Source organism: Myotis nattereri, assembly GCF_964212035.1.
Source record: "Myotis nattereri genome assembly, chromosome: 7".
Classification (NCBI taxonomy): Eukaryota; Metazoa; Chordata; class Mammalia; order Chiroptera; family Vespertilionidae; genus Myotis; species Myotis nattereri.
The window spans coordinates 50940400-50949104 of NC_138082.1; positions in this window are offsets into that span (position 1 = coordinate 50940400).

The window sequence follows — 8705 nt, forward strand, 5'->3', positions numbered from 1 at the left end:
TTTGTTCTTCTACAGTAATAAATAATACATAAAATTTGAAAAAAAAAAAAAAAAAAAAAAAAAAAAACTTGAGTGAAGCTTGATTGGCCAATCAACATAGCCTCTGGTAATCTTGTTAACAATAGGTAAATATTTCCACAGTTTATTTGACTGTTATGGACTTGTTTCTATAACAATAAGTACAATAATCTTTCTAGAAAGGGTGTTGATTAGATTCACTGGAGACATTTTTCAATAATAACCAGTTAAAAAAAATAGAGACCATTCTATCTGAGAGATAACCAAAGCACTGAAAAGCCGTTTTCATTGTACAGATTATGCAATACTCAGAGAAACAGTAAACAATTACTATTTATTACAAACCAACACTTTAGAATAATTGAAAGATCATCCCTTTTCTATTTTTCAAACAATTAAAACACATTCAATATCATTACACAGTGATGCAGAGTGACTGAAATGATGGGCTGCTCAGGCAAGGTATGAGGGGAAGTGGTAGAACTACAGCAATCTTCTCTGTTAGAGATAATTTTCTGCAAAAAGGTCCATGTGGAGCATTCTCTGAATCACTCTCACTTTACCCACTGATAAGGCTAAAAGGCTAATTCCAATGTATCCCTGATGTGGTTTTTTGGGGGGGGAGGGGGGGAGCTAGCAATCTGAATCTGTGCCAGTGACCTAATGTACATTCTTGATAACCTATAATTAAGTCACTGCCCCTTTCTCCCCTATCTGGTCTTGCAAGACCTGTTACCTAAATGCTCACATTTTACAGAGGCCATAGACCATGAACAATACACAACCCCCGGAGGGGTTATCAGGCCCTTAGAGATGGCCTCAAGGCCCCCATGCAAAGCCCATGAAAGGTCCAGAAGCTCCATCCATATTCGAGGGACAGAGAAACCAAAGGGGATAAAAGAAGAGCTTCCACCATGTTGGTTTGCTCAGACTTTGGAGGCAACTTTTCTGAGACCGCTGGCGTAATAAAGCTGTGTAACTCCATTTCTCTAAGCGTCGCTTGGGTTTCTTCAGTCTTCTACAACACCACCACTAAGATAGTTAGCCTATTTTATTTTCACAAATAATACAAAATTAATAACACAGAGAAAGTTCACAATGTAAACCAAAGGTTAAACTATTGGTATCTATAAGCACACTGATATCTATCTGCAGGGGTGGGCAAACCTTTTGACTCGAGGGCCACAATGGGTTCTTGAACTGGACCGGAGGGCCGGAACAAAAGCATGGATGGAGTGTTTGTGTGAACTAATATAAATTCAAAGTAAATATCATTACATAAAAGGGTACGGTCTTTTTTTCTTTTTAGTTTTATTCATTTCAAACTGGCCGGATCCGGCCCACGGCTGGAACTGTTCTATTTTACTAACAATTCAGAACTGGAGTTTTGAGCAGTCTTTTGTCTTTTAAATGAAGCAATAACCTCATCCTTTCTTGTTGATTTACTCTACAGTTTTTAAACATGGATAGCATCAACAATGATGGTATTAATGTGCACTAGAAGAAACATCGAGCTAAGACTTTAGAGAGAATCTTGTCCATTTCTTTCATTTTAATGGTGATAAAATAAAAGCTTATGGAATTTAAGAGTTGAGGTAGTTATTGTCAGATCTGGGACCAGAGCTCTGATTTTCTGACTTATTTTCACTGGTAATAATTTTTTATCTATAAAGGATAGAACAAGCTATGAGATTTTTAAAGGGAACAAAAAGTATTTGAACTGAAAGATAAAAATGAGAATTGTTTTCTATTAAGTAAATAAAAACACATATTTATTAGCGTCACCAAATACTTCTATTATATCTCTTTCTTTTATTCATGAATAATCTTAGGATGTGAAGGCATTTACTTTGGGGTAAAATAGTCCTTTGATCACAGACACTTTATCCCTCTCCTTCTAATTCACCCTCTCATGTCCCTGATGCAAGTGAAAATAACATTTGTACTCTTGAATGAGTTGAGAAGGGGAAATGCATATCATTGCTGGAAACTAGGAAGAGACAACTGCAATGCCATAAGTGTCTTTTTTAGATACAGTCCAGCAGGAGCAGATTAAAGAAAAGTCGAATTTTGCAGAATTGCAGGCTCAAGGATGATCGTTATAGTTCAGAAATAAATGCAAGATGTGCCCATCAAACATCGTAATCTCAATGGGACACCGCGGCAAGGGCTGGAGGAAGAATATGTTTGGTAGCAGTAGTAGGACACTGAAGATTTCATCAATATTTCTGAGTTGTCCACCAGATGGCAAAATCTGTGCCCAGCTTACAGCAGGTGCAGATGGCCATGCCAGACAAAGAATAGGAATACTGCTCCCCATGAAGGCAACTGAATTCAGGAAATAATTCCTCACTTCCTAGGATTCAGTCCCGGCTGCCGAACCTACATAGTCCCTGCCTTGATTAGCTTTTATTTTCTGTAGGCCACTGGACCCTAAACTTCAAAATTACTGAAACCATTGTTGCATAATATAGCTATATTAAGTTTCATCCCAAAAGAGAAATCTTAGCCCTAGTCAGTTTGGCTCAGTGGCTAGAGCGTTGGCCTGCAGACTAAAGAGTCCCAGGTTCGATTCTGGTCAAGGACATGTACTGTGGTTGCTGGCTCCTTCCTGGCCCAGGCCATGTAGGAGGCATGTAGGAGGCAACCAATTGATGTGTCTCTCTCATATCAATGTTTCTCTCTGTCTTTCCCTCTCTCTTCTGCTCTCTTTAAAAATCAATAGAAATATATCCTTGGGTGAGAATTAATAATAACAATAATAATAATAGAAAAAATGTTCTCTGTTATGAGAAATAAAAGGAAACTCCTTACATGATAAAATCTGTCCCAAATTAAATTTATGTCAGTATAGTTATATCACTATGAATACTGATATAAATATAGTTTAGTGATGAAATGTTATAAATGTTTATATCAAAAGCTAGGAAAAAGATATAAATTTTTACTATTGATTTTTTTTTTCCAGAAAAATCTGCCAATGTAACTAGGAGAAAATATTGATTAGAAGTAAGTAGAGGAAACATTGATTAAAGGTAAGTATTGTAAAAGAGTATATATGTTTACCATAATTATTTACAGACAAAATTATATACCTAGAAAAGCTGAAAGAATCAACTAAGAAGGGTAACATTAATAGATTATATCTGTAGTAAAGCTATATCTATACATTTCATTGTATGAGATCATTCATCTAGAAAGTTAAATACTTCCAAGCATATATACTTTGCAATTATACAGCAATGTGAGCATAAAGGCTAGAAGACTGCAACCCTGTTTGTAAAAGGGCCATTTAATAAGTGTTTTCAGCTTTGTGAGCCATATGGCCTTCGTTGCAATTAAGCAACTCTCTTGCAATAGCATGAAAATAGCTATAAACAGTACATGAAGAAATGGGCATGGATATTCCAATAAAACTTTACTTAATCAACACCAAACTTCAATTTTCATGTAATTTTTAAGTCATGAACTATTCTTTATTTTCCAACTATTTTAAACAAAAGAGTCGATAGAAGGCCATAGTTTGCTAACCCTTGATATAAGCTACAAGTGGTCTGTCAGTGATGTCATCACAAATCAATTGGCTAGGTATTATGCAAATCAAAGTGGCACTCTCAAAGCCCATGTCATGTCATGAAGAATTTCATGAACTTCATGGAAGAAAGAATTTTTGACTACCAGGTATTTAAATGAGACAAAAATTTTGAATATGAAGATTAGAAAGGACACAGAGAAGACACAGGGGTCCCACTAAGAAGGAATATAGACAAAACCAACTTACATCTTCTTAGAAATAGGGTGACCATATATCACAGTTTGTCAGGGACAGTCCTGTTTCATTCCTGCTGTCTACAGAAATTATTAACAAACTACACTGTGGTTTAGAACAGATCATACACTTCATAGTCACTCTGTCTACAACTAGGTTTCCCAGTCTTCTGAGACCGGGAAATAGGCAGTATAAATCTGAACACTTCTCTGGCACATCCTAACTGCCTGGCAATTTCTGGATCATGACAGTGGCTCAATCCAGGGGACACAGAAAAGGAAGAAAACATCCTAGCTGGTAATGCTGGGTTGATAAAGATACTACAATTGGTCCCTGACTGGCATGCTTCATGCCTTAGATATTTCACTTTTTACATCAATCATCTCATCACAATCTTATCATAAATTTATCATGATATTCAAACCAATCCATGATCTTTCATATGAGCCTCATCAAGATTTTGATGTTCCATTGTCATCTTCTCATACATATCACCCACACAAAATGTAGCAAGGCATAATTGCATTTTTATTTATTAATGCCATGAAGACATGCTCATGCTGAAAGTGTATTAAAATCCCAACTGATCCTAGATACTTATACAAGACTTAATCATTGTTAAGTACAACAATGAGTCAAACAATTAAAAGCTCTTTTTGAGGGTGATTGCTTCCTAAGATCATTTTTTTTTTTTTTTTTTTTAAATATATTTTATTGATTTCTTACAGAGAGGAAGGGAGAGAGATAGAGAGTTAGAAACATCGATGAGAGAGAAACATCGATCAGCTGCCTTCTGCACATCTCCTACTGGGGATATGCCCGCAACCCAGGTACATGCCCTTGACCAGAATCGAACCTGGGACCTTTCAGTCCGCAGGCCGACGCCCTATCCACTGAGCCAAACCGGTTTCGGCAAGATCATTTTATTCCAGTACAAAATTAATTTTTGGCAAGTAGAAACAAACAGTTAATTAAAATAATAATTTTCTTGCACTCAAAAATCTTTTAACACATTGTGACAAAATATACTTAAATAATCATGATTCTTAAACCATTTCTTCAAATAACAAAAGGCCTTTGTTAGAAGACTTTTTTTATTATTATTAATTCAGTTAGTAATTATATTTTCTTCCAAATGAAAATCTTGTGGCTAAAGGACAAATGGAGGCTGACACACATTTAAATAATTAAAAATTATGAACCAAGCTAACGAACTCTGAAATACTGTATGATCGACCTTCTTACTTTGACAAATTAATTTTATAAAACCCTGGAAGGCCATGTTTACATTTAGGCTTCTCGAACTAGTTGAATTCTGCACTGGAATGTGGGTGAGCTGGGAGAGCCAGCTCAGGGACCCCTCCCCCCAGCTGTTGGCCTGCCCCCTTCTCTTCCAGCCTGGCTCCACTTCTCATTGTGAGGTTGTTTTGTTTTGTTGTTTTTCTGCACACACATTTGGTACCTCAGCCCCTGTGTCCAAGATCCACTCATGCAGTTCCTTTGGCAATGTGCAAATAGAAAAAATAACGTTTAATGGAATATTACCAGGAAAAAATTATAAAGTCCACCTTCACCTCTGCTTCCACCCACCTCTGATTTCTCTAAGCCCATATGCAGTAAGGGGGAGATGACACTAATGTATAAATATTGCAGGGAGATAAACTATTAGCTTTTACTTTTGAGTTTTAATATAATTTCATTTCATGTTCCTAATGCAGGCCATCTTTTCCTACATAGAAATAATATGTCAATAGACATCAGTATTTTACCAATGATATTCATCATCATTATCAAAAAGTATATATAATTATAATGTACTTTAAAATCAATATGACACAAAATTACAATTTTGAAGATTAAAGATCTTATTTGCTTTCATAGGCATTGTGACTCTTCTTTTATGAATCCTAAAGCAAGATCTTCCACCAACATAAACAAACCACTTTTTCTCAAAAAATCTTACCGTTACTATGTTTAAACAAAATATAGATCATATTAAATTTGAATTCTAAAGATAGTAGACATGTGAAGTAGCTGTTGGAAAAATCCAAACCACAGTATTTAAAAATTTAACATGTTTATTAAAGTCTCTTACATTTTTTCCTAATTGGGTTCCCTTTGAAATAAACTTGTTTGTAACTCTCATCAATATTTAAAGCACCCTGAATAATCTGCATTAATAAGTTATAGAGCAAAAAGTGATAAAATCAGGAAAAGAAGTGGGATTTTTTTCCCATCTCCTGACAACATCTGAAAGTGGTCTGGAATTGATGTTAAAAGTATTTGTGCCCTGTTGATTGGAGCATCATCTCATACAACAAAAGGTGACAGGTTTGATTCCCAGTCAAGGCACATATTCATGTCGTGGGTTTGATCTTTGTAACGTCAATTTTTCTTTCTCTTTCCTCCTTCCTTTCTCTAAAAATTCAATAATAAAAAAATAGTATTTGTGACTTTTGTTAGCAAAATTTCCAATAGGAATTTTAGAAGTCCTTAATGTATACCCTGTAGCATGTTTACTTAGAGTAGAAATCTGAAATATATTATTCTGAGGCCTGCTTTGTGTTTTCTATGACCTATTATCTCTTATATAAAAGGCCCGTGGCTGTCATGCCATAACGCCATCATGACCAAATGAGCAGTGGCTCTCGCAGCGGACTGGGTGGGGCACGAGCTACTAGCAGGGAGAGCTACAAGCAGTGGAGGGCGGGGCCCAAGCTACAAGCAGCGATGGGTGGGGCGCCTAGCTGAGGCAAGCAAAAGCAAGCTACTCGTGCATGATTTCGTGTACACTGGGTCTCTAGTAAAATTATAAAATAAATATTTTTTTAAAATATATTTTATTGATTTTTTTACAGAGAGGAAGGGAGAGGGATAGAGAGTTAGAAACATCAATGAGAGAGAAACATCGATCAGCTGCCTCTAGCACACTCCCTACTGGGGATGTGCCCGCAACCAAGGTACATGGCCTTGACCAGAATCAAACCTGGGACCCTTGAGTCCACAGGCTGATACACTATCCACTGAGCCAAACCAGTTAGGGCTAAAATAAATATTTTTTAAAGAGAATCAACAACAAAACCAAACATAAAATTTAATCCCTTTGAAAGTGCTCTGAGCTGAGAAGTGGTGAGCCTGGTTTGTGGCATGGTGATCAGACACCTCAAAACCTCTAGTACCAACCTCTAGTGTAGTTGTGACAGCACAATAGCTGTCAATGGGATTAAACTTGAGTTAATGTTTCTGTATCAGATCATCAGCTACCTCATCAGCCTTCAAAGTAGCCACACTGATGGTCCAGAAAGGATGGAGACAAATAAACACCAAGTTCTGAAATGGATAAGGGTTCTACGGCTGGCAACCATGGCCCGAAATTTCCTAATCACAACAGAATAAAAATAAACAGAAATAAAATCTATGGCTGGGAACTGAAGCTAGATCATCTCATTTAAGGCTTAGCAGTTGAGTGAGACAGTTAAGTGAGGCAGTTGAGTGAGGCATCTAGAGAAGAGGGAAGAAGAAGACACTGACGTCTGCCTTTATAATGTGGCCCCCCGTCAGCCCTGAGGTGAGGAAAAGGGGGTACCTGTATCTTTATCTGTATCTGCACTGCCACCTCAATGCTTACTTCTGCCCTTCTTTCCTTAAACTGTCAGGCTCACCACACAGCTCAATAGAATCAGGTATAGAGACAAGGAAGTGTTATTTCTACTCAACCAATCCTGACCGGAACTGAGTCCATTTGAACTGAGAAAGCAATTACTTCACAGGCGTCCCTGTGAAGAAGGGGATTCTTCATCACGCCTGTGCCTCTTCAAGGCCTCATATTGCCATTACACGGCATGTGAGTGCAAGGGAATGCTTAGAAGTTGGCTCTCGGGAATGTGCAAGAGGATTCTGGCACCACTAAAGAAGTGAGAACTTCTGATAGGAAGCTGCATAAAGGAGTTTAGGGAAGGAAGTATGTGACATTCTATGTAATGTCCTATAGTTCCCTATTTTCTTGTATTTGCTTGTCTTACCTTGGTGCCTGAAATAAGCAACTTAAAAAAAGTTATCTCTTTTTCTTTCACTGGCAAAAGTCTTAAAACCTAAAATTACTTTTCATTTTTCTCTTTTCTTATTTAATCCTCAGTCTGAACCCCTGTTTCTATTTTTATTTGTTTATACTCAGCTCACTCTTAAAGGTCTAATTTAACTGCCATATCCTCTTAAAATGATTTTCTCTGGGCTCTGAGCTCCTCATGCACAGAAATGGTGAATGTTGGCTTATTCTGACTCTCAGGCATAACACAGTGCCTGGTACAAGACAGGTATTCACATACCTGCCCCGTTACTTTCTCATCTTCATTTTTATGTTTATAATATTTCAAACTGCAGTACTGTCTGCTCATGCACATCTCCATGCCAAACTCCATGAGGTAAAACACACGCCTCTGTGCATGTCTTAGTCGCTACAGTGGACACTTCTTGGTAGGTGTGGGGCACTCCATGTATATGGTATGTGGGAGTGCTGCATTGGAATTTATGTTCCTTCTCAAGACATTAAAGAAGTAGCCTAGGCCCAGTAAGTGAAAAAAAAAAACACATATGGAAGGACAGGGCACAAGATGATGTGGATAGACTAATGAGCATGCACATTTTGTTCTGTTAGGTAGGAGGAATAGAGTCATGAGTTAATAAGTGACCATGCGTGTCATTCATGGGCATAGCGTAGACTTGTATACCTCATCAAATGAGGAGAGGAGAATACTAAGAAACAGGGAGTCTCCATAACATTATTTTTGTTTTCTTGGATGCTTTGTCAGAGGCCTGAGAAAATTGAACACTACATAAAATATGTATTGAGTAGCATGTGCACTGAAACTCTACTTCATACAATTTACACACACACACACACACACAAACACACACCATC